Consider the following 26934-nt stretch of genomic DNA (forward strand, 5'->3'; position numbering starts at 1 on the left):
TTATGATCATGTGCGGCTTGATATTCGAAAATTCTCTTCCATGTTTTCTAGCAATTATTGATGGACATTCAGACCTTCTTGCAGCGGAACACCTCCGCTCCCTCTTTTGATGATGTATGGTTAGGCATTCGCACCTTTTCTTACCCATTTTTCAGTAATTATGGGTAGACATTCACACCTTCTTGCAGCTGAACACCTCCTCTCCCGCTTATGATCATGTGCAGTTTGATATTCGAAAATTTTCTTACATGTTTTCTAGCAATTATTGATGGACATTCAGACCGTCTTGCAGCTGAACACCTCCGCTCCCACTTTTGATGGTGTATAGTCGGGCTTTCGAGCCTTTTCTTCCCCGGTTTTTACAAATTATGGTTGGACATTCAGACCTTCTTGCAGCCAAAAACCTCCACTCCCTCTTTTGATCATACATTGTCGGGCATTCGCACCTTTTCTTACCCGCTTTTTACAAACCATGGTCAGACTTTCACACCTTTTAGTAGCCGAACAACTCAGCTCCCGCTATTGATTGTGTACAGTCGGGTATTTTAACCTTTTCTTACCCGCTTTTTACCAACTATGGTTGGACATTCACACCTTCTTACAGCAGAAAACCTCCGCTACCTGTTTTGATTATGTATGGTTTGACATTCGCACCTTCTCTCACCCGCCTTTTACTATGGTCGGCCATTCACAGCTTCCTCTCCACCATACTTGTATGGTGGGATATTCACACCCACTTGCATCCGAAGACCTCCACCCCCACTTTTGTTTTTAGTCGGTCATTCGCACCTTACCCGCTTTTGGCAAAATATGGCCTTCTTGCAGCCAAACTCCTCTGATCTCGCTTTTGATGATGTAAGGTTGGGCATTCAGACCTTGCTTCACCTGCTTTTCACCAAATATAGTCGGACATTCACACCTTCTTGCAGCCGAACACTTCCGCTTTTAGTGTTCTATGAGGCATTCACATATTTTTTTTCACCGTATTTTATAGATTATGGTTGGAAATTCTCACCCACTCTCATCCGAAGACCTCTCCTCCCGCTTTTGTTAATATATAGTCGGGCATTCGAACCTTTTCTTATCCGCTTTTTACAAATTATGGTCGAACATTCACACCTACTTGCAGCTGAATACTTCCGCTCCACCTTTTAGGTATGTATGGTTGGCATTTGCACCTCTTTTTATACTGATTGCTGAAGATTAAGTTGTTCTTTCTCAAACTACAAATTTTTTTTAATTGTTGAAACTTGATTTGAAGTGGATAAATAAGGAGGACAAACAGTTTTAAGTCAGGCTTATAGAAGGAATTAATTTTATAGCAAAATCTGTATTTCGTCATATGTCGAGAGATGCTTATTGCTGAAGAAGTTCTTTCTCATTCTACAAAGTACAACGTTGTTTATCGTTGAAACTTGATTAGACATGAATAAATATGAAGGACAAAGCAGTCTTAACTTGGTTTGAGTTAATGAATTCGTTTTATAGGAGAATCCGAATTCGTGCATAACTCATAAAATAGAGCTTATTTTCGGATTCCTGAAGAATGAGTCTGGTTCTTTCTCATAATACAAAGTTTGTTGTTGAAACTTCATCAGAAGTGAAGAAATAAATGAATGCCTATCAACAAATGTGGGATCTAAACTCTAGTGCTTCCTCTAAAATAATTTCCTTTCTCATTTTAGAAATGTGTGTGTGTAAGTCACAACACCCGTGACACCAAAACGGCTTTCTTTTCTCTACACTCTGCACTATGAGCACACACACCAAATCAGAAAGGCTTTTTTCTCTCTTTTCTACATTATGGACTGTGGGGACACAAAACCGCTCTCTCTCTTTTTTTTTTTTTATCGTGTGCCAGGGCGTTGTCTCACGTATTAGATTATGCTTAAGATACGAATGGGTTTATCAGTCACATCAGAATCCATACATACTGATCCTCCCGTAATAAAATGGTCGGATCTTATCAAACACACTTTGTTTCTTGTGACAATCAAATCAGCGAAAAAGCGTATACACGTCAAGACACTGAATCAAGTTTGCCACAAGAACTCATAAGTTTGGCAGTATTGCTCTGCCGTCAGCAATCATACACCCATTTTATTTTCGTGAGACATGTGCAAGCACCTGTTCATCTACTGTTCTATCACTATGAATTAGTGATCTATTATCAATAAGGATACTTCTACAACTACTATCAAAGTATGTCCGGACTTCTTATGTTGTCAGTTGCTATATATGAATAAGTGGGTAGCTACTGACAAGCATTAAGCATGTCACACAGCCCAAACATATAACATTTCAGGACACACCACACAGTTAACAACCACAGTCAAGCGTGTCAAAGCTCAAACATGTAACATTCAACAGGACACTTACACAACTCCCGGTAATATAATAGAAACAACTCATTAGTGCTGCTCTCCACGGAAGTCTTTAGTAAAAGGCGAAAGACTTGTATGTTATGAAGAGAAACCAGAGTACGATTATCCGTCACTGCGGGAGCAGGGCATCAGGCTAGTTGGCATAGCCACCTTCCCCATGGTGAGCTTTGCTTGGTTGAGACGCTTGCTCCCCCCCCCCCCTTGCTCCTCGGCTGACCAAGTAGGAACAATCGGGCCCTAATCGATGGCTGCCTTGTCTTTTACTCTATGCAAAAGACAAGGCAGCAACAAAAACACCACGAGAATCCCGTATTGAGGCTTTGTTCTGACCGCTCATTCGGTGTCGCGTTTCTTTCAAGCAATTCTCCCGGTTAGCCGACACTCGGCTCGCTCCCATAGCCGTGTTAAAGTCTACTTCGCATTCACTCTCTTTTCTCTGCAGACTCTTGGGATTTTATCTATAAAATGAATTCCTTCACTCAAACTATGTTAAAACTGCTTTGTCGTTCATATTTACCATGTCTAGAAAGATTTAAACAAAAAAAACAACGTTGTACTTTGCAGTAAAAGAAAGAGCAAATCTAAAGTTTCAGGAATCCGAGAATAAGCTTACTTTCATGAGTGCTTCACGATTTCGGATTTTGCTATAAAATGAATTCCTTCACTCAAACTAAATTAAAACTGCTAAACCGCTAATCTGTTACATGTAAGGCAGATGTCAAATTCACCGAAATAGGATCTAAGGGTATTCGGCCAATCGAGCTGTAGCAGCTTCGGTAAAAGAGTATAAGTTGAAGAGTTTGTGAATAAAGGTGTGCGCACACATAGTGAGCTGTAGGAAAATAGGCAGGGAGCAATGCCGGCTGGGGTATATGTTCTTGTATGTTGTCTGACTGTTTGATTTGAATGTGTTGTGTAAGTGTCCTGTTGAATGTTTGGGCTTTGACACTTCACTGTGGTTGTTAACTGTGTGGTGTGTCCTGAAATGTTATATGTTTGGGCTGTGTGACATGCTTAATGCTTGTCAGTAGCTACCCACTTATTCATATATAGCAACTTGACAACATAAGAAGTCTGGACATACTTTGATAGTAGTTGTAGAAGTATCCTTATTGATAATAGATAAACTAATTCATAGTGATAGAACAGTAGATGAACAGGTGCCTGCACGTCTCACAAAAATAAAATGGGTGTATGATTGCTGACGGCAGAGCAATACTGCCAAACTTATGAGTTCTTGTGGCAAACTTGATTCAGTGTCTTGACGTGTATACGCTGTTTCGCTGACTTGATTGTCACAAGAAACAAAGTGTGTTTGATAAGATCCGACCATTTTATTACGGGAGGATCAGTATGTATGGATTCTGATGTGACTGATAAACCCATTCGTATCTTAAGCATAATCTAATACGTGAGACAACGCCCTGGCACACAATCAAAAAAAAAAAGAGAGAGCGGTTTTGTGTCCCCACAGTCCATAATGTAGAAAAGAGAGAAAAAAGCCTTTCTGATTTGGTGTGTGTGCTCATAGTGCAGAGTGTAGAGAAAAGAGAGAAAAGAAAGCCGTTTTGGTGTCACGGGTGTTGTGACTTACACACACACATTTCTGAATTGAGAAAAGAAATTATTTTAGAGGAAGCAGTAGAGTTTAGATCCCACATTTGTTGATAGGCATTCATTTATTTCTTCACTTCTGATGAAGTTTCAACAATAAACAACAAACTTTGTATTATGAGAAAGAACCAGACTCATTCTTCAGGAATCCGAAAATAAGCACGAATTCGGATTCTCCTATAAAACGAATTAATTAACTCAAACCAAGTTAAGACTGCTTTGTCCTTCATATTTATTCATGTCTAATCAAGTTTCAACGATAAACAACGTACTTTGTAGAATGTGAAAGAACTTCTTCAGCAATAAGCATCTCTCGACATATGACGAAATACAGATTTTGTTATAAAATTAATTTCTTCTATCAGCGTGACTTAAAACTGTTTGTCCTCCTTATTTATCCACTTCAAATCAAGTTTCAACAATTAAAAAAAAATTGTAGTTTGAGAAAGAACAACTTAATCTTCAGCAATCAGTATAAAAAGAGGGTAACAAAAGGTGCAAATGCCAACTATACATCACTAAAAGGTGGAGCGGAAGTATTCAGCTGCAAGTAGGTGTGAATGTTCGACCATAATTTGTAAAAAGTGGGTAAGAAAAGGTTCGAATGCCTGACTAAATATTAACAAAAGCGGGAGGAGAGGTCTTCGGATGAGAGTGGGTGAGAATTTCCTACCATACAAGTATGGTGGAGAGGAAGCTGTGATTGGCCGACAATAGTAAAAAGCAGGTGAGAAAAGGTGCGAATGTCAAAACATACATGATCAAAACAGGGAGCGGAGGTGTTTGGCTGCGACAAGGTGTGAATGTCCACCCATAATTAATGAAAAACGGGCAACAAGTAGGTTCGAATGCCCAACCATACATCATCAAAAGCAGGAGTGGATGTGTTCGGCTTCAAGAAGGTATGAATGTCCATCAATAATTGCTATAAAACATGAAAGAAAATTTTCGAATATCAAACCGCACATAATCATAAGCGGGAGAGGAGGTGTTCCGCTGCAAGAAGGTGTGAATATCCACCCATAATTACTGAAAAATGGGTAAGAAAAGGTGCGAATGCCCAACCATACATCATCAAAAGCAGGAGTGGATGTGTTCGGCTACAAGAAGGTTTGAATGTCCGACCATAGTTTGTAAAAAGCGGGTAAGAACAGGTTTGTATGCCCGACTGTACACCATCAAATGCGGGAGCGGAGGTGTTCGGCTGTGAGTAGGTGTGAATCTCCAACCATAATTGCTGAAAAATGTGTTAGAAAAGGTAAGAATGCCGGTCCATACATCATCAAAAGCAGGAGAGGTGGTGTTCGGCTGCAAGTAGGTGTGAATGTCCAGCCATAATTACTCACAAATGGGTAAGAAAAGGTAGTATTGCCAGACCATATATGATCAAAACAGGGAGCGGAGGTGGTTAAGCTGCAAGAAGGTGTTAATGTCCGACTAAAGTTCAAATATATTAACAAAAGCGGGAGGAGAGGTCTTCGGATGAAAGTGGTTGAAAATTTCCAACCATAATGTATAAAATGCGGTGAAAAAAAAGGTGTGATAGAACACTAAAAGGTGGAGCGGAAGTGTTCGGCTGCAAGAAGGTGTGAATGTCCGACTATATTTGGTGAAAAGCAGGTGAAGCAAGGTCTGAATTGCCCAACCTTACATCATCAAAAGCAAGATCAGAGTTGTTTGGCTGCAAGAAGGCCATAGTTTGCCAAAAGCGGGTATGGTGCGAATGTCCGACTAAATATCAACAAAATTTGGGGCGGATGTTTTCGGATGCAAGTGGGTGTGAATATCCCACCATACAAGTATGGTGGAGAGGAAGCTGTGAATAGCCGACCATAGTTTGGAAAAAGCGGGTAAGAAAAGGTTTGAATGCCCGAACATACACCATCAAAAGAGGGAGCGGAGGTGTTCCGCTGTACGAAGGTGTGAATGTCCGACTATACTTGGTAAAAAGCGGGTAAGAAAAGGTTAAAATACCCGACTGTACACAATCAATAGCGGGAGCGGATGTGTTCGGCTACAAGAAGGTGTGACAGTCCGACCATGGTTTGTAAAAAGCGGGTAAGAAAAGGTGCGAATGTCCGACAATGTATGATCAAAAGAGAGAGCGGAGGTTTTCGGATACACAAAGGTTTGAATGTCCTACCATAGTTTGTAAATAGCGGGTAAGAAAAGGTTCGAATGCCCGACTATACACCATAAAAAGCGGGAGTGGAGGTGTTCCGCTGTAAGACGGTGTGAATGTCCGACCATAGTTGGTAAAAAGCGGGTAAGAAAAGGTTAAAATACCCGACTGTACACAATCAAAAGCGGGAGCGGAGTTGTTCGGCTACAAGAAGGTGTGAAAGTCCGACCATGGTTTGTAAAAAGCAGTTAAGAAAAGGTTCGAATATCCAAACCAAACATAATCAAAAGCGGTAGCAGAGCATTTCGACTGCAAGTAGGTGTGAATGTCCAGCCATAATTACTCACAAACGGGGGAAGAAAAGGTAGTATTGCCAGACCATACATGATCAAAACAGGGAGCGGAGGTTCAGCTGCAAGGTGTGAATGTCTGACTATAGTTTGTAAAAAGCGGGTAAGACAAGGTGCGAATGCCCAACAATGTATGATCAAAAGAGAGAGCGGAGGTGTTCGGCTGCAAGGTCTGAATGTCCAACCATAATTTGTAAAAACCGGGTAAGAAAAGGCTCGAAAGCCCGACTATACATCATCAAAAGCGGGAGCGGAGGTGTTCAGCTGCAAGAAGGTGTGAATGTTCGACTAAAGTTTGTAAAAAGCTGGTAAGACAAGGAGCGATGTCCCGACATTGTATGATCAAAAGCGGGAGCGGAGGTGTCCAGCTGTGAGTAGGTGTGATTGTCCGACCATAATTGCTGAAAAATGTGTTAGAAAAGGTAAGAATACTGGACCATACATCATCAAAAGTGGGAGAGGTGGTGTTCGGCTGCAAGAAGGTGTGAAAGTCCGACAATGGTTTGTAAAAAGCGGGTAATAAAAGGTTCGAATGCCCGAATATACATCATCAAAAGCGGAAGCGGAGGTGTTCGGATGCAAGAAGGTGTGAACGTCCGACCAAAGTTTGTAAAAAGCAGTGAAAAGCGAGAAAAAGCATTTCGTGAGTTCCGCATGATTTGGGATTTTGCTTATAAAATGCATTACTTCACTCAAACTATGTTAAAACTGATTTGTCCTTCATATTTACCATGTCTACAAATATTTAGACAAAAAAACAAGGTTGTACTTTGCAGTAAAAGAAAGAGCAAATCTAAAGTTTCAGGAATCCGAGTATAAGCCTGCTTTCATGAGTTCTGCACGATTTCGGATTTTGCTATAAAATGAATTGCTTTGCTCAAACCAAGTTAAAACTGCTTTGTCCTTCCATATTCATCAATGTCTAGATCGACTTCAACAAAGAAAAACATTGGACTTTGCAGTAGAAGAAGTTGAAATCCATCTACACATTGATAAATATGAAGGACAAAGCAGTTCCCACTTGCCCATAAGAAAATAAGCTTATTCTCGGATTCCTGATCCTTCAGTGTTGCTCTTTCTTCTACTGCAAAATACAATGTTGTTCTTTGTTGAAGTCGATCTAGACATTGATAAATATGAAGTAAAAAGCAGTTTTAACTCGGTTTGAGTGAATGAATTCATTTTATACATAAAATCCGAAATCGTGCAGAACTCATGAAAATAAGCTTATTCTCGGATTCCTAAAACTTTTGATTGGCTCTTTCTTTTACTGCAAAGTACAACGTTGTTTTTTTGTTTAAATCTTTCGAGACATTGATAAATATGAAGGTAAAAGCCGTTTTAACATAGTTTGAGTGAAGGAATTGATTTTATAGATAAAATCCCAAATCATGCAGAACTCCTCAAAAGGGAGGTATGGCTTAATCACAAGTGTGGCTCTTTCTCATTCAGGGTAATATGAGGAAGTTTATGCTTGAAATATATGTAGAAATGGGTACATATGAAGGACAAAGCAGTGTTAACTTAGTTTGCGTGAAGAAATTCATTTTATACATAAAATCCGAAATCGTGCAGAACTCATGAAAATAAGCTTATTCTCGGATTCCTAAAACTTTTGATTTGCACTTTCTTTTACTGCAAAGTACAACGTTGTTTTTTGTTGAAATCTATCTAGACATTGATAAATACCAGCCAAAACTCTGCTGCCACTTTTGATAATTTATGGTTGGGCATTCTTACCTTTTCTTACCCGCTTTTTACAAATTATGATCTTACATTCACACCTACTTGCAGTCGAACACCTTCTCATCCACTTATGATCATGTGCGGTTGGGCTTTCGCACCTTTTCTTACCCATTTTTCAGTAATTATGGGTGGGCATTCAGACCTTCTTGCAGCCGAAAACCTCCGCTCCTCTTTTGATCATACATTGTTGGGCATTCACACCTTGTCTTACCCGCTTTTTACAAACTTTAGTCGGACATTCAAACCTTCTTGCAGCTGAACCACCTCCGCTCCCTGTTTTGATCATATATGGTCTGGCAATAGTACCTTTTCTTACCCGTTTGTGAGTAATTATGGCTGGACATTCACACCTTCTTGCAGCTGAACACCTCCTCTCCTGCTAATGATCATGTAAGGTTTGATATTCGAAAATTTTCTTTCATGTTTTAAAGCAATTATTAATGGACATTCACACCTACTTGCAGCCGAACACCACCTCTCCCGCTTTTGATGATGTATGGACAGGCATTCTTACCTTTTCTAACACATTTTTCAGCAATTATGGTTGGAGAATCACACCTACTCACAGCCGAACAACTCCGCTACCGCATTTGATGGTGTATAGTCGGGCATTCTCACCCTTTCTCATCAGCTTTTTGCAAATTATTCTCTGACATTCACACCTACTTGCAGTCGAACACCTTCTCATCCGCTTTTGATTATGTTTGGTTAGATATTCGAACCTTTTCTTAACTGCTTTTTTACAAAGTTTGGTTGGACGTTCACACCTTCTTGCAGCCGAACACCTACGCTTCCGGTTTTGATAGTGTATTTTCGGGCATACGAACCTTTTCTTACCCGCTTTTTACAAACCATGGTCGGACTTTCACACTTTCTCTTAGCTGAACAACTCCGCTCCCTCTTTTGATTGTGTACAGTCGGGTATTTTAACCTTTTCTTACCCGCTTTTTACCAACTATTGTCGGACATTCACACCGTCTTAGAGCGGAACACCTCCTCTCCCGCTTATGATCATGTACGGTTTGATGTTCGAAAATTTACTTTCTTGTTTTAAAGCAATTATTGATGGACATTCAAACCTTCTTTTTGATGGTGTATAGTCGGGCTTTCGAGCCTTTTCTTCCCGGTTTTTACAAACCATGGTCGGACTTTCACACCTTCTTGTAGCCGAACAACTCCGCTCCCGCTATTGATTGTGTACAGTCGGGTATTTTAACCTTTTCTTACCCGCTTTTTACCAACTATGGTCGGACATTCACACCGTCTTACAGCGGAACACCTCTGCTCCCGCTTTTGATGGTGTATAGTCGGGCATTCGAACCTTTTCTTACCCGCTTTTTACAAACTATGGTGGGACATTCAAACCTTCTTATATCCGAAAACCTCCGCTCTCTCTTTAGATCATACATTGTCGGACATTCGCACCTTTTCTTACCCGCTTTTTACAAACCATGGTCGGACTTTCACACCTTCTTGTAGCCGAACACATCCGCTCCCGCTATTGATTGTGTACAGTCGGGTATTTTAACCTTTTCTTACCCGCTTCTTACCAACTATGGTCGGACATTCACACCTTCGTACAGCGGAACACCTCCGCTCCCTCTTTTGATGGTGTATGTTCGGGTATTCAAACCTTTTCTTACCCGCTTTTTCCAAACTATGGTCGGCTATTCACAGCTTCCTCTCCACCATACTTTTATGGTTGGATATTCACACCCACTTGCATCCGAAGACCTCTGCCCCAAATTTTGTTGATATTTAGTATGACATTCGCACCTTACCCGCTTTTGGCAAACTATGGCCTTCTTGCAGCCAAACACCTCTGATCTCGCTTTTGATGATGTAAGGTTGGGCATTCAGACCTTGCTTCACCTGCTTTTCACCAAATATAGTCGGACATTCACACCTTCTTGCAGCCGAACACTTCCGCTCCACCTTTTAGTGTTCTATCACACCTTTTTTTCACCGCATTTTATACATTATGGTCGGAAATTTTCAACCACTCTCATCCGAAGACCTCTCCTCCCGCTTTCTTTAATGTATTTTAACTTTAGTCGGACATTCAAACCTTCTTGCAGCTGAACCACCTCCGCTCCCTGTTTTGATCATATATGGTCTGGCAATACTACCTTTTCTTACCCGTTTGTGAGTAATTATGGCTGGACATTCACACCTACTTGCAGCCGAACACAACCTCTCTCACTTTTGATGATGTATGGACCGGCATTTTTACCTTTTCTAACAAATTTTCAGCAATTATGGTCGGAGATTCACACCTACTCACAGCCGAACAACTCCGCTCCCGCATTTGATGATGTATAGTCGGGCATTCTCACCCTTTCTCATCAGCTTTTTGCAAATTATGATCTGACATTCACACCTACTTGCAGTCGAACAGCTCTGCTCCCGCTTTTGATTATGTATGGTTGGATATTCGAACCTTTTCTTAACTGCTTTTTACATATTTTGGTTTGACGTTCACACCTTCTTGTAGCCGAACACTTCCACTCCTGCTTTTGATGATGTATGGTTGGGCATTCACACCTTTTTTTTGCCCATTTTTCAGGAATTATGGGTGGACATTCACACCTTGCAGCTGAACACCTCCTATCCCACTTATGATCATGTGTGGTTTGATTTTCGAAAAGTTTCTTTCATGTTTTCTAGCAATTATTGATGGACATGTAGACCTTCTTGCAGCTGAACACCTCCGCTCCCGCTTATGATCATACATTGTCAGGCATTCGCACCTTGTCTTACCCACTTTTTACAAACTTTAGTCGAACAGTCACACCTACTTGCAGCCGAACACAACCTCTCTCGCTCAATGATGATGTATGGACCGGCATTCTTACCTTTTCTAACACATTTTTCAGCAATTATGGTCGGAGATTCACACCTACTCACAGCCGAACAACTCCGCTCCCGCATTTGATGGTGTATAGTTGGGCATTCTCACCCTTTCTCATCAGCTTTTTGCAAATTATGATCTGACATTCACACCTACTTGCAGTCGAAAAGCTCTGCTCCCGCTTTTGATTATGTTTGGTTGGATATTCGAACCTTTTCTTAACTGCTTTTTACAAACTTTGGTTGGACGTTCACACCTTCTTGTAGCCGAACACATGCACTCCTGCTTTTGATGATGTATGGTTGGGCATTCGCACCTTTTTTTTACCCATTTTTCAGGTATTATGGGTGGACATTCACACCTTCTTGCAGCTGAACACCTTCTCTCCCACTTATGATCATGTGTGGTTTGATTTTCGAAAATTTTCTTTCATGTTTTCTAGCAATTATTGATGGACATTTAGACCTTCTTGCAGCCGAACACAACCTCTCCCGCTTTTGGTGATATATGGTCCGGCATTCTTACCTTTTCTAACACATTTTTCAGCAATTATGGTCGGAGATTCACACCTACTCACAGACGAACAACTCCGCTCCCGCATTTGATGGTGTATAGTCGGGCATTCTCACCCTTTCTCATCAGCTTTTTGCAAATTATGATCTGACATTCACACCTACTTGCAGTCGAACAGCTCTGCTCCCGCTTTTGATTATGTATGGTTGGATATTCGAACCTTTTCTTAAGTGCTTTTTACAAACTTTGGTTGGACGTTCACACCTTCTTGTAGCCGAACACATGCACTCCTTCTTTTGATGATGTATGGTTGGGCATTCGCACCTTTTTTTTACCCATTTTTCAGGTATTATGGGTGGACATTCACACCTTCTTGCAGCTGAACACCTCCTCTCCCACTTATGATCATGTGTGGTTTGATTTTCGAAAATTTTCTTTCATGTTTTCTAGCAATTATTGATGGACATTTAGACCTTCTTGCAGCTGAACACCACCTCTCCCGATTTTGATGATGTATGGACCGGCATTTTTACCTTTTCTAACACATTTTTCAGCAATTATGGTTGGAGATTCACACCTACTCACAGCCGAACAACTCCGCTACCGCATTTGATGGTGTATAGTCGGGCATTCTCACCCTTTCTCATCAGCTTTTTGCAAATTATGATCTGACATTCACACCTACTTCCAGTCGAACAGCTCTGCTCCCGCTTTTGATTATGTTTGGTTAGATATTCGAACCTTTTCTTAAGTGCTTTTTACAAACTTTGGTCGGACGTTCACAATATCTTGCAGCCGAACACCTCCGCTTCCGCTTTTGATGGTGTATATTCGGGCATACGAACCTTTTCTTACCCGCTTTTTACAAACCAAGGTCGGACTTTCACACCTTCTCTTAGCTGAACAACTCCGCTCCCTCTTTTGATTGTGTACAGTCGGGTAATTTAACCTTTTCTTACCCGCTTTTTACCATCTATGGTCGGACATTCACACCGTCTTACAGCGGAACACCTCCGCTCCCTCTTTTGATGATGTATGGTTAGGCATTCGCACCTTTTCTTACCCATTTTTCAGTAATTATGGGTAGACATTCACACCTTCTTGCAGCTGAACACCTCCTCTCCCGCTTATGATCATGTGCAGTTTGATATTCGAAAATTTTCTTTCATGTTTTCTAGCAATTATTGATGGACATTCAGACCGTCTTGCAGCTGAACACCTCCGCTCCCACTTTTGATGGTGTATAGTCGGGCTTTCGAGCCTTTTCTTCCCCGGTTTTTACAAATTATGGTTGGACATTCAGACCTTCTTGCAGCCGAAAACCTCCACTCCCTCTTTTGATCATACATTGTCGGGCATTCGCACCTTTTATTACCCGCTTTTTACAAACCATGGTCGGACTTTCACACCTTTTAGTAGCCGAACAACTCCGCTCCCGCTATTGATTGTGTACAGTCGGGTATTTTAACCTTTTCTTACCCGCTTTTTACCAACTATGGTTGGACATTCACACCTTCTTACAGCAGAACACCTCCGCTCCCTGTTTTGATTATGTATGGTTTGACATTCGCACCTTCTCTCACCCGCCTTTTACTATGGTCGGCCATTCACAGCTTCCTCTCCACCATACTTGTATGGTGGGATATTCACACCCACTTGCATCCGAAGACCTCCGCCCCCACTTTTGTTGATATTTAGTCGGTCATTCGCACCTTACCCGCTTTTGGCAAACTATGGCCTTCTTGCAGCCAAACACCTCTGATCTCGCTTTTGATGATGTAAGGTTGGGCATTCAGACCTTGCTTCACCTGCTTTTCACCAAATATAGTCGGACATTCACACCCACTTGCATCCGAAGACCTCCGCCCCAAATTTTGTTGATATTTAGTCGGACATTCGCACCTTACCCGCTTTTGGCAAACTATGGCCTTCTTGCAGCCAAACACCTCTGATCTCGCTTTTGATGATGTAAGGTTGGGCATTCAGACCTTGCTTCACCTGCTTTTCACCAAATGTAGTCGGACATTCACACCTTCTCGCAGCCGAACACTTCCGCTCCACCTTTTAGTGTTCTATCACACCTTTTTTTCACCGCATTTTATACATTATGGTTGGAAATTTTCAACCACTCTCATCCGAAGACCTCTCCTCCCGCTTTTGTTAATATATTTGAACTTTAGTCGGACATTCAAACCTTCTTGCAGCTGAACCACCTCCGCTCCCTGTTTTGATCATATATGGTCTGGCAATACTACCTTTTCTTACCCGTTTGTGAGTAATTATGGCTGGACATTCACACCTACTTGCAGCCGAACACAACCTCTCTCGCTTTTGATGATGTATGGACCGGCATTCTTACCTTTTCTAACACATTTTTCAGCAATTATGGTCGGAGATTCACACCTACTCACAGCCGAACAACTCCGCTCCCGCATTTGATGGTGTATAGTCGGGCATTCTCACCCTTTCTCATCAGCTATTTGCAAATTATGATCTGACATTCACACCTACTTGCAGTCGAACAGCTCTGCTCCCGTTTTGATTATGTATGGTTGGATATTCGAACCTTTTCTTAACTGCTTTTTACAAACTTTGGTTGGACGTTCACACCTTCTTGTAGCCGAACACATGCACTCCTTCTTTTGATGATGTATGGTTGGGCATTCGCACCTTTTTTTTACCCATTTTTCAGGTATTATGGGTGGACATTCACACCTTCTTGCAGCTGAACACCTCCTCTCCCACTTATGATCATGTTTGGTTTGATTTTCGAAAATTTTCTTTCATGTTTTCTAGCAATTATTGATGGACATTTAGACCTTCTTGCAGCTGAACACCACCTCTCCCGATTTTGATGATGTATGGACCGGCATTTTTACCTTTTCTAACACATTTTTCAGCAATTATGGTTGGAGATTCACACCTACTCACAGCCGAATAACTCCGCTACCGCATTTGATGGTGTATAGTCGGGCATTCGCACCTTTTCTTACCCATTTTTCAGTAATTATTGGTAGACATTCACACCTTCTTGCAGCTGAACACCTCCTCTCCCGCTTATGATCATGTGCAGTTTGATATTCGAAAATTTTCTTTCATGTTTTTTAGCAATTATTGATGGACATTCAGACCGTCTTGCAGCTGAACACCTCCGCTCCAACTTTTGATGGTGTATAGTCGGGCTTTCGAGCCTTTTCTTCCCCGGTTTTTACAAATTATGGTTGGACATTCAGACCTTCTTGCAGCCGAAAACCTCCACTCCCTCTTTTGATCATACATTGTCGGGCATTCGCACCTTTTCTTACCCGCTTTTTACAAACCATGGTCGGACTTTCACACCTTTTAGTAGCCGAACAACTCCGCTCCCGCTATTGATTGTGTACAGTCGGGTATTTTAACCTTTTCTTACCCGCTTTTTACCAACTATGGTTGGACATTCACACCTTCTTACAGCAGAACACCTCCGCTCCCTGTTTTGATTATGTATGGTTTGACATTCGCACCTTCTCTCACCCGCCTTTTACTATGGTCGGCCATTCACAGGTTCCTCTCCACCATACTTGTATGGTGGGATATTCACACCCACCTGCATCCGAAGACCTCCGCCCCCACTTTTGTTGATATTTAGTCGGTCATTCACACCTTACCCGCTTTTGGCAAACTATGGCCTTCTTGCAGCCAAACACCTCTGATCTCGCTTTTGATGATGTAAGGTTGGGCATTCAGACCTTGCTTCACCTGCTTTTCACCAAATATAGTCGGACATTCACACCCACTTGCATCCGAAGACCTCCGCCCCAAATTTTGTTGATATTTAGTCAGACATTCGCACCTTACCCTCTTTTGGCAAACTATGGCCTTCTTGCAGCCAAACACCTCTGATCTCGCTTTTGATGATGTAAGGTTGGGCATTCAGACCTTGCTTCACCGGCTTTTCACCAAATATAGTCGGACATTCACACCTTCTTGCAGCCGAACACTTCCGCTCCACCTTTTAGTGTTCTATCACACCTTTTTTTCACCGCATTTTATACATTATGGTTGGAAATTTTCAACCACTCTCATCCGAAGACCTCTCCTCCCGCTTTTGTTAATATATTTTAACTTTAGTCGGACATTCAAACATTCTTGCAGCTGAACCACCTCCGCTCCCTGTTTTGATCATATATGGTCTGGCAATACTACCTTTTCTTACCCGTTTGTGAGTAATTATGGCTGGACATTCACACCTACTTGCAGCCGAACACAACCTCTCTCGCTTTTTATGATGTATGGACCGGCATTCTTACCTTTTCTAACACATTTTTCAGCAATTATGGTTGGAGATTCACACCTACTCACAACCGAACAACTCCGCTCCCGCATTTGATGGTGTATAGTCGGGCATTCTCACCCTTTCTCATCAGCTTTTTGCAAATTATGATCTGACATTCACACCTACTTGCAGTCGAACAGCTCTGCTCCCGCTTTTGATTATGTATGGTTGGATATTCGAACCTTTTCTTAACTGCTTTTTACAAACTTTGGTTGGACGTTCACACCTTCTTGTAGCCGAACACATGCACTCCTTCTTTTGATGATGTATGGTTGGGCATTCGCACCTTTTTTTTACCCATTTTTCAGTTATTATGGGTGGACATTCACACCTTCTTGCAGCTGAACACCTCCTCTCCCACTAATGATCATGTGTGGTTTGATTTTCGAAAATTTTCTTTCATGTTTTCTAGCAATTATTGATGGACATTTAGACCTTCTTGCAGCTGAACACCACCTCTCCCGATTTTGATGATGTATGGACCGGCATTCTTACCTTTTCTAACACATTTTTCAGCAATTATGGTCGGAGATTCACACCTACTCACAGCCGAACAACTCCGCTCCCGCATTTGATGGTGTATAGTCGGGCATTCTCACCCTTTCTCATCAGCTTTTTGCAAATTATGATCTGACATTCACACCTACTTGCAGTCGAACAGCTCTGCTCCCGCTTTTGATTATGTATGGTTGGATATTCGAACCTTTTCTTAACTGCTTTTTACAAACTTTGGTCGGACGTTCACAATATCTTGCAGCCGAACACCTCCGCTTCCTCTTTTGATGGTGTATATTTGGGCATACGAACCTTTTCTTACCCGCTTTTTACAAACCAAGGTCGGACTTTCACACCTTCTCTTAGCTGAACAACTCTGCTCCCTCTTTTGATTGTGTACAGTCGGGTAATTTAACCTTTTCTTACCCGCTTTTTACCATCTATGGTCGGACATTCACACCGTCTTACAGCGGAACACCTCCGCTCCCTCTTTTGATGATGTATGGTTAGGCATTCGCACCTTTTATTACCCATTTTTCAGTAATTATGGGTAGACATTCACACCTTCTTGCAGCTGAACACCTCCTCTCCCGCTTATGATCATGTGCAGTTTGATATTCGAAAATTTTCTTTCATGTTTTCTAGCAATTATTGATGGACATTCAGACCGTCTTGCAGCTGAACACCTCCGCTCCCACTTCTGATGGTGTATAGTCGGGCTTTCGAGCCTTTTCTTCCCCGTTTTTTACAAATTATGGTTGGACATTCAGACCTTCTTGCAGCCGAAAACCTCCACTCCCTCTTTTGATCATACATTGTCGGGCATTCGCACCTTTTCTTACCCGCTTTTTACAAACCATGGTCGGACTTTCACACCTTTTAGTAGCCGAACAACTCAGCTCCCGCTATTGATTGTGTACAGTCGGGTATTTTAACCTTTTCTTACCCGCTTTTTACCAACTATGGTTGGACATTCACACCTTCTTACAGCAGAACACCTCCGCTCCCTGTTTTGATTATGTATGGTTTGACATTCGCACCTTCTCTCACCCGCCTTTTACTATGGTCGGCCATTCACAGCTTCCTCTCCACCATACTTGTATGGTGGGATATTCACACCCACTTGCATCCGAAGACCTCCGCCCCCACTTTTGTTGATACCCGCTTTTGGCAAACTATGGCCTTCTTGCAGCCAAACACCTCTGATCTCGCTTTTGATGATGTAAGGTTGGGCATTCAGACCTTGCTTCACCTGCTTTTCACCAAATATAGTCGGACATTCACACCTTCTTGCAGCCGAACACTTCCGCTTTTAGTGTTCTAGGCATTCACATATTTTTTTTCACCGTATTTTATAGATTATGGTTGGAAATTCTCACCCACTCTCATCCGAAGACCTCTCCTCCCGCTTTTGTTAATATATAGTCGGGCATTCGAACCTTTTCTTATCCGCTTTTTACAAATTATGGTCGAACATTCACACCTACTTGCAGCTGAATACTTCCGCTCCACCTTTTAGGTATGTATGGTTGGCATTTGCACCTCTTTTTATACTGATTGCTGAAGATTAAGTTGTTCTTTCTCAAACTACAAATTTTTTTTAATTGTTGAAACTTGATTTGAAGTGGATAAATAAGGAGGACAAACAGTTTTAAGTCAGGCTGATAGAAGGAATTAATTTTATAGCAAAATCTGTATTTCGTCATATGTCGAGAGATGCTTATTGCTGAAGAAGTTCTTTCTCATTCTACAAAGTACAACGTTGTTTATCGTTGAAACTTGATTAGACATGAATAAATATGAAGGACAAAGCAGTCTTAACTTGGTTTGAGTTAATGAATTCGTTTTATAGGAGAATCCGAATTCGTGCATAACTCATAAAATAGAGCTTATTTTCGGATTCCTGAAGAATGAGTCTGGTTCTTTCTCATAATACAAAGTTTGTTGTTGAAACTTCATCAGATTGTGTCTATCAACAAATGTGTTAACTGTGTGGTGTGTCCTGAAATGTTATATGTTTGGGCTGTGTGACATGCTTAATGCTTGTCAGTAGCTACCCACTTATTCATATATAGCAACTGACAACATAAGAAGTCTGGACATACTTTGATAGTAGTTGTAGAAGTATCCTTATTGATAATAGATAAACTAATTCATAGTGATAGAACAGTAGATGAACAGGTGCCTGCACGTCTCACGAAAATAAAATGGGTGTATGATTGCTGACGGCAGAGCAATACTGCCAAACTTATGAGTTCTTGTGGCAAACTTGATTCAGTGTCTTGACGTGTATACGCTGTTTCGCTGACTTGATTGTCACAAGAAACAAAGTGTGTTTGATAAGATCCGACCATTTTATTACGGGAGGATCAGTATGTATGGATTCTGATGTGACTGATAAACCCATTCGTATCTTAAGCATAATCTAATACGTGAGACAACGCCCTGGCACACAATCAAAAAAAAAAAGAGAGAGCGGTTTTGTGTCCCCACAGTCCATAATGTAGAAAAGAGAGAAAAAAGCCTTTCTGATTTGGTGTGTGTGCTCATAGTGCAGAGTGTAGAGAAAAGAGAGAAAAGAAAGCCGTTTTGGTGTCACGGGTGTTGTGACTTACACACACACATTTCTGAATTGAGAAAAGAAATTATTTTAGAGGAAGCAGTAGAGTTTAGATCCCACATTTGTTGATAGGCATTCATTTATTTCTTCGCTTCTGATGAAGTTTCAACAATAAACAACAAACTTTGTATTATGAGAAAGAACCAGACTCATTCTTCAGGAATCCGAAAATAAGCACGAATTCGGATTCTCCTATAAAACGAATTAATTAACTCAAACCAAGTTAAGACTGCTTTGTCCTTCATATTTATTCATGTCTAATCAAGTTTCAACGATAAACAACGTTGTACTTTGTAGAATGTGAAAGAACTTCTTCAGCAATAAGCATCTCTCGACATATGACGAAATACAGATTTTGCTATAAAATTAATTTCTTCTATCAGCGTGACTTAAAACTGTTTGTCCTCCTTATTTATCCACTTCAAATCAAGTTTCAACAATTAAAAAAAAATTGTAGTTTGAGAAAGAACAACTTAATCTTCAGCAATCAGTATAAAAAGAGGGTAACAAAAGGTGCAAATGCCAACCATACATCACTAAAAGGTGGAGCGGAAGTATTCAGCTGCAAGTAGGTGTGAATGTTCGACCATAATTTGTAAAAAGTGGGTAAGAAAAGGTTCGAATGCCCGACTAAATATTAACAAAAGCGGGAGGAGAGGTCTTCGGATGAGAGTGGGTGAGAATTTCCTACCATACAAGTATGGTGGAGAGGAAGCTGTGATTGGCCGACAATAGTAAAAAGCAGGTGAGAAAAGGTGCGAATGTCAAAACATACATGATCAAAACAGGGAGCGGAGGTGTTTGGCTGCGACAAGGTGTGAATGTCCACCCATAATTAATGAAAAACGGGCAAAAAGTAGGTTCGAATGCCCAACCATACATCATCAAAAGCAGGAGTGGATGTGTTCGGCTTCAAGAAGGTATGAATGTCCATCAATAATTGCTATAAAACATGAAAGAAAATTTTCGAATATCAAACCGCACATAATCATAAGCGGGAGATGAGGTGTTACGCTGCAAGAAGGTGTGAATATCCACCCATAATTACTGAAAAATGGGTAAGAAAAGGTGCGAATGCCCAACCATACATCATCAAAAGCAGGAGTGGATGTGTTCGGCTACAAGAAGGTTTGAATGTCCGACCATAGTTTGTAAAAAGCGGGTAAGAACAGGTTTGTATGCCCGACTGTACACCATCAAATGCGGGAGCGGAGGTGTTCGGCTGTGAGTAGGTGTGAATCTCCAACCATAATTGCTGAAAAATGTGTTAGAAAAGGTAAGAATGCCGGTCCATACATCATCAAAAGCAGGAGAGGTGGTGTTCGGCTGCAAGTAGGTGTGAATGTCCAGCCATAATTACTCACAAATGGGTAAGAAAAGGTAGTATTGCCAGACCATATATGATCAAAACAGGGAGCGGAGGTGGTTAAGCTGCAAGAAGGTGTTAATGTCCGACTAAAGTTCAAATATATTAACAAAAGCGGGAGGAGAGGTCTTCGGATGAAAGTGGTTGAAAATTTCCAACCATAATGTATAAAATGCGGTGAAAAAAAAGGTGTGATAGAACACTAAAAGGTGGAGCGGAAGTGTTCGGCTGCAAGAAGGTGTGAATGTCCGACTATATTTGGTGAAAAGCAGGTGAAGCAAGGTCTGAATTGCCCAACCTTACATCATCAAAAGCAAGATCAGAGTTGTTTGGCTGCAAGAAGGCCATAGTTTGCCAAAAGCGGGTATGGTGCGAATGTCCGACTAAATATCAACAAAATTTGGGGCGGATGTTTTCGGATGCAAGTGGGTGTGAATATCCCACCATACAAGTATGGTGGAGAGGAAGCTGTGAATAGCCGACCATAGTTTGGAAAAAGCGGGTAAGAAAAGGTTTGAATGCCCGAACATACACCATCAAAAGAGGGAGCGGAGGTGTTCCGCTGTACGAAGGTGTGAATGTCCGACTATACTTGGTAAAAAGCGGGTAAGAAAAGGTTAAAATACCCGACTGTACACAATCAATAGCGGGAGCGGATGTGTTCGGCTACAAGAAGGTGTGACAGTCCGACCATGGTTTGTAAAAAGCGGGTAAGAAAAGGTGCGAATGTCCGACAATGTATGATCAAAAGAGAGAGCGGAGGTTTTCGGATACACAAAGGTTTGAATGTCCTACCATAGTTTGTAAATAGCGGGTAAGAAAAGGTTCGAATGCCCGACTATACACCATAAAAAGCGGGAGTGGAGGTGTTCCGCTGTAAGACGGTGTGAATGTCCGACCATAGTTGGTAAAAAGCGGGTAAGAAAAGGTTAAAATACCCGACTGTACACAATCAAAAGCGGGAGCGGAGTTGTTCGGCTACAAGAAGGTGTGAAAGTCCGACCATGGTTTGTAAAAAGCAGTTAAGAAAAGGTTCGAATATCCAAACCAAACATAATCAAAAGCGGTAGCAGAGCATTTCGACTGCAAGTAGGTGTGAATGTCCAGCCATAATTACTCACAAACGGGGGAAGAAAAGGTAGTATTGCCAGACCATACATGATCAAAACAGGGAGCGGAGGTTCAGCTGCAAGGTGTGAATGTCTGACTATAGTTTGTAAAAAGCGGGTAAGACAAGGTGCGAATGCCCAACAATGTATGATCAAAAGAGAGAGCGGAGGTGTTCGGCTGCAAGGTCTGAATGTCCAACCATAATTTGTAAAAACCGGGTAAGAAAAGGCTCGAAAGCCCGACTATACATCATCAAAAGCGGGAGCGGAGGTGTTCAGCTGCAAGAAGGTGTGAATGTTCGACTAAAGTTTGTAAAAAGCTGGTAAGACAAGGAGCGATGTCCCGACATTGTATGATCAAAAGCGGGAGCGGAGGTGTCCAGCTGTGAGTAGGTGTGATTGTCCGACCATAATTGCTGAAAAATGTGTTAGAAAAGGTAAGAATACTGGACCATACATCATCAAAAGTGGGAGAGGTGGTGTTCGGCTGCAAGAAGGTGTGAAAGTCCGACAATGGTTTGTAAAAAGCGGGTAATAAAAGGTTCGAATGCCCGAATATACATCATCAAAAGCGGAAGCGGAGGTGTTCGGATGCAAGAAGGTGTGAACGTCCGACCAAAGTTTGTAAAAAGCAGTGAAAAGCGAGAAAAAGCATTTCGTGAGTTCCGCATGATTTGGGATTTTGCTTATAAAATGCATTACTTCACTCAAACTATGTTAAAACTGATTTGTCCTTCATATTTACCATGTCTACAAATATTTAGACAAAAAAACAAGGTTGTACTTTGCAGTAAAAGAAAGAGCAAATCTAAAGTTTCAGGAATCCGAGTATAAGCCTGCTTTCATGAGTTCTGCACGATTTCGGATTTTGCTATAAAATGAATTGCTTTGCTCAAACCAAGTTAAAACTGCTTTGTCCTTCCATATTCATCAATGTCTAGATCGACTTCAACAAAGAAAAACATTGGACTTTGCAGTAGAAGAAGTTGAAATCCATCTACACATTGATAAATATGAAGGACAAAGCAGTTCCCACTTGCCCATAAGAAAATAAGCTTATTCTCGGATTCCTGATCCTTCAGTGTTGCTCTTTCTTCTACTGCAAAATACAATGTTGTTCTTTGTTGAAGTCGATCTAGACATTGATAAATATGAAGTAAAAAGCAGTTTTAACTCGGTTTGAGTGAATGAATTCATTTTATACATAAAATCCGAAATCGTGCAGAACTCATGAAAATAAGCTTATTCTCGGATTCCTAAAACTTTTGATTGGCTCTTTCTTTTACTGCAAAGTACAACGTTGTTTTTTTGTTTAAATCTTTCGAGACATTGATAAATATGAAGGTAAAAGCCGTTTTAACATAGTTTGAGTGAAGGAATTGATTTTATAGATAAAATCCCAAATCATGCAGAACTCCTCAAAAGGGAGGTATGGCTTAATCACAAGTGTGGCTCTTTCTCATTCAGGGTAATATGAGGAAGTTTATGCTTGAAATATATGTAGAAATGGGTACATATGAAGGACAAAGCAGTGTTAACTTAGTTTGCGTGAAGAAATTCATTTTATACATAAAATCCGAAATCGTGCAGAACTCATGAAAATAAGCTTATTCTCGGATTCCTAAAACTTTTGATTTGCACTTTCTTTTACTGCAAAGTACAACGTTGTTTTTTGTTGAAATCTATCTAGACATTGATAAATACCAGCCAAAACTCTGCTGCCACTTTTGATAATTTATGGTTGGGCATTCTTACCTTTTCTTACCCGCTTTTTACAAATTATGATCTTACATTCACACCTACTTGCAGTCGAACACCTTCTCATCCACTTATGATCATGTGCGGTTGGGCTTTCGCACCTTTTCTTACCCATTTTTCAGTAATTATGGGTGGGCATTCAGACCTTCTTGCAGCCGAAAACCTCCGCTCCTCTTTTGATCATACATTGTTGGGCATTCACACCTTGTCTTACCCGCTTTTTACAAACTTTAGTCGGACATTCAAACCTTCTTGCAGCTGAACCACCTCCGCTCCCTGTTTTGATCATATATGGTCTGGCAATAGTACCTTTTCTTACCCGTTTGTGAGTAATTATGGCTGGACATTCACACCTTCTTGCAGCTGAACACCTCCTCTCCTGCTAATGATCATGTAAGGTTTGATATTCGAAAATTTTCTTTCATGTTTTAAAGCAATTATTAATGGACATTCACACCTACTTGCAGCCGAACACCACCTCTCCCGCTTTTGATGATGTATGGACAGGCATTCTTACCTTTTCTAACACATTTTTCAGCAATTATGGTTGGAGAATCACACCTACTCACAGCCGAACAACTCCGCTACCGCATTTGATGGTGTATAGTCGGGCATTCTCACCCTTTCTCATCAGCTTTTTGCAAATTATTCTCTGACATTCACACCTACTTGCAGTCGAACACCTTCTCATCCGCTTTTGATTATGTTTGGTTAGATATTCGAACCTTTTCTTAACTGCTTTTTTACAAAGTTTGGTTGGACGTTCACACCTTCTTGCAGCCGAACACCTACGCTTCCGGTTTTGATAGTGTATTTTCGGGCATACGAACCTTTTCTTACCCGCTTTTTACAAACCATGGTCGGACTTTCACACTTTCTCTTAGCTGAACAACTCCGCTCCCTCTTTTGATTGTGTACAGTCGGGTATTTTAACCTTTTCTTACCCGCTTTTTACCAACTATTGTCGGACATTCACACCGTCTTAGAGCGGAACACCTCCTCTCCCGCTTATGATCATGTACGGTTTGATGTTCGAAAATTTACTTTCTTGTTTTAAAGCAATTATTGATGGACATTCAAACCTTCTTTTTGATGGTGTATAGTCGGGCTTTCGAGCCTTTTCTTCCCGGTTTTTACAAACCATGGTCGGACTTTCACACCTTCTTGTAGCCGAACAACTCCGCTCCCGCTATTGATTGTGTACAGTCGGGTATTTTAACCTTTTCTTACCCGCTTTTTACCAACTATGGTCGGACATTCACACCGTCTTACAGCGGAACACCTCTGCTCCCGCTTTTGATGGTGTATAGTCGGGCATTCGAACCTTTTCTTACCCGCTTTTTACAAACTATGGTGGGACATTCAAACCTTCTTATATCCGAAAACCTCCGCTCTCTCTTTAGATCATACATTGTCGGACATTCGCACCTTTTCTTACCCGCTTTTTACAAACCATGGTCGGACTTTCACACCTTCTTGTAGCCGAACACATCCGCTCCCGCTATTGATTGTGTACAGTCGGGTATTTTAACCTTTTCTTACCCGCTTCTTACCAACTATGGTCGGACATTCACACCTTCGTACAGCGGAACACCTCCGCTCCCTCTTTTGATGGTGTATGTTCGGGTATTCAAACCTTTTCTTACCCGCTTTTTCCAAACTATGGTCGGCTATTCACAGCTTCCTCTCCACCATACTTTTATGGTTGGATATTCACACCCACTTGCATCCGAAGACCTCTGCCCCAAATTTTGTTGATATTTAGTATGACATTCGCACCTTACCCGCTTTTGGCAAACTATGGGCTTCTTGCAGCCAAACACCTCTGATCTCGCTTTTGATGATGTAAGGTTGGGCATTCAGACCTTGCTTCACCTGCTTTTCACCAAATATAGTCGGACATTCACACCTTCTTGCAGCCGAACACTTCCGCTCCACCTTTTAGTGTTCTATCACACCTTTTTTTCACCGCATTTTATACATTATGGTCGGAAATTTTCAACCACTCTCATCCGAAGACCTCTCCTCCCGCTTTCTTTAATGTATTTTAACTTTAGTCGGACATTCAAACCTTCTTGCAGCTGAACCACCTCCGCTCCCTGTTTTGATCATATATGGTCTGGCAATACTACCTTTTCTTACCCGTTTGTGAGTAATTATGGCTGGACATTCACACCTACTTGCAGCCGAACACAACCTCTCTCACTTTTGATGATGTATGGACCGGCATTTTTACCTTTTCTAACAAATTTTCAGCAATTATGGTCGGAGATTCACACCTACTCACAGCCGAACAACTCCGCTCCCGCATTTGATGATGTATAGTCGGGCATTCTCACCCTTTCTCATCAGCTTTTTGCAAATTATGATCTGACATTCACACCTACTTGCAGTCGAACAGCTCTGCTCCCGCTTTTGATTATGTATGGTTGGATATTCGAACCTTTTCTTAACTGCTTTTTACATATTTTGGTTTGACGTTCACACCTTCTTGTAGCCGAACACTTCCACTCCTGCTTTTGATGATGTATGGTTGGGCATTCACACCTTTTTTTTGCCCATTTTTCAGGAATTATGGGTGGACATTCACACCTTGCAGCTGAACACCTCCTATCCCACTTATGATCATGTGTGGTTTGATTTTCGAAAAGTTTCTTTCATGTTTTCTAGCAATTATTGATGGACATGTAGACCTTCTTGCAGCTGAACACCTCCGCTCCCGCTTATGATCATACATTGTCAGGCATTCGCACCTTGTCTTACCCACTTTTTACAAACTTTAGTCGAACAGTCACACCTACTTGCAGCCGAACACAACCTCTCTCGCTCAATGATGATGTATGGACCGGCATTCTTACCTTTTCTAACACATTTTTCAGCAATTATGGTCGGAGATTCACACCTACTCACAGCCGAACAACTCCGCTCCCGCATTTGATGGTGTATAGTTGGGCATTCTCACCCTTTCTCATCAGCTTTTTGCAAATTATGATCTGACATTCACACCTACTTGCAGTCGAAAAGCTCTGCTCCCGCTTTTGATTATGTTTGGTTGGATATTCGAACCTTTTCTTAACTGCTTTTTACAAACTTTGGTTGGACGTTCACACCTTCTTGTAGCCGAACACATGCACTCCTGCTTTTGATGATGTATGGTTGGGCATTCGCACCTTTTTTTTACCCATTTTTCAGGTATTATGGGTGGACATTCACACCTTCTTGCAGCTGAACACCTCCTCTCCCACTTATGATCATGTGTGGTTTGATTTTCGAAAATTTTCTTTCATGTTTTCTAGCAATTATTGATGGACATTTAGACCTTCTTGCAGCCGAACACAACCTCTCCCGCTTTTGGTGATATATGGTCCGGCATTCTTACCTTTTCTAACACATTTTTCAGCAATTATGGTCGGAGATTCACACCTACTCACAGACGAACAACTCCGCTCCCGCATTTGATGGTGTATAGTCGGGCATTCTCACCCTTTCTCATCAGCTTTTTGCAAATTATGATCTGACATTCACACCTACTTGCAGTCGAACAGCTCTGCTCCCGCTTTTGATTATGTATGGTTGGATATTCGAACCTTTTCTTAAGTGCTTTTTACAAACTTTGGTTGGACGTTCACACCTTCTTGTAGCCGAACACATGCACTCCTTCTTTTGATGATGTATGGTTGGGCATTCGCAC

The 26934-nt window shown here is 41.4% G+C and overlaps 1 non-coding gene across 1 annotated transcript; it reads right to left on the reverse strand.

The window, feature by feature from the left end:
• Window positions 1-2368: 2368 nt before the first annotated feature.
• On the reverse strand, window positions 2369-2484 carry LOC140310833 (U5 spliceosomal RNA). The gene has a single exon (XR_011916867.1). It is a non-coding gene; the product is annotated as a U5 spliceosomal RNA (small nuclear RNA).
• Between the last annotated feature and the right edge of the window lie 24450 nt (window positions 2485-26934).

Source organism: Leuresthes tenuis, unplaced genomic scaffold (genome assembly GCF_036924035.1).
Source record: "Leuresthes tenuis unplaced genomic scaffold, fLeuTen1.0.hap1 SCAF_6, whole genome shotgun sequence".
Lineage (NCBI taxonomy): Eukaryota > Metazoa > Chordata > Actinopteri > Atheriniformes > Atherinopsidae > Leuresthes > Leuresthes tenuis.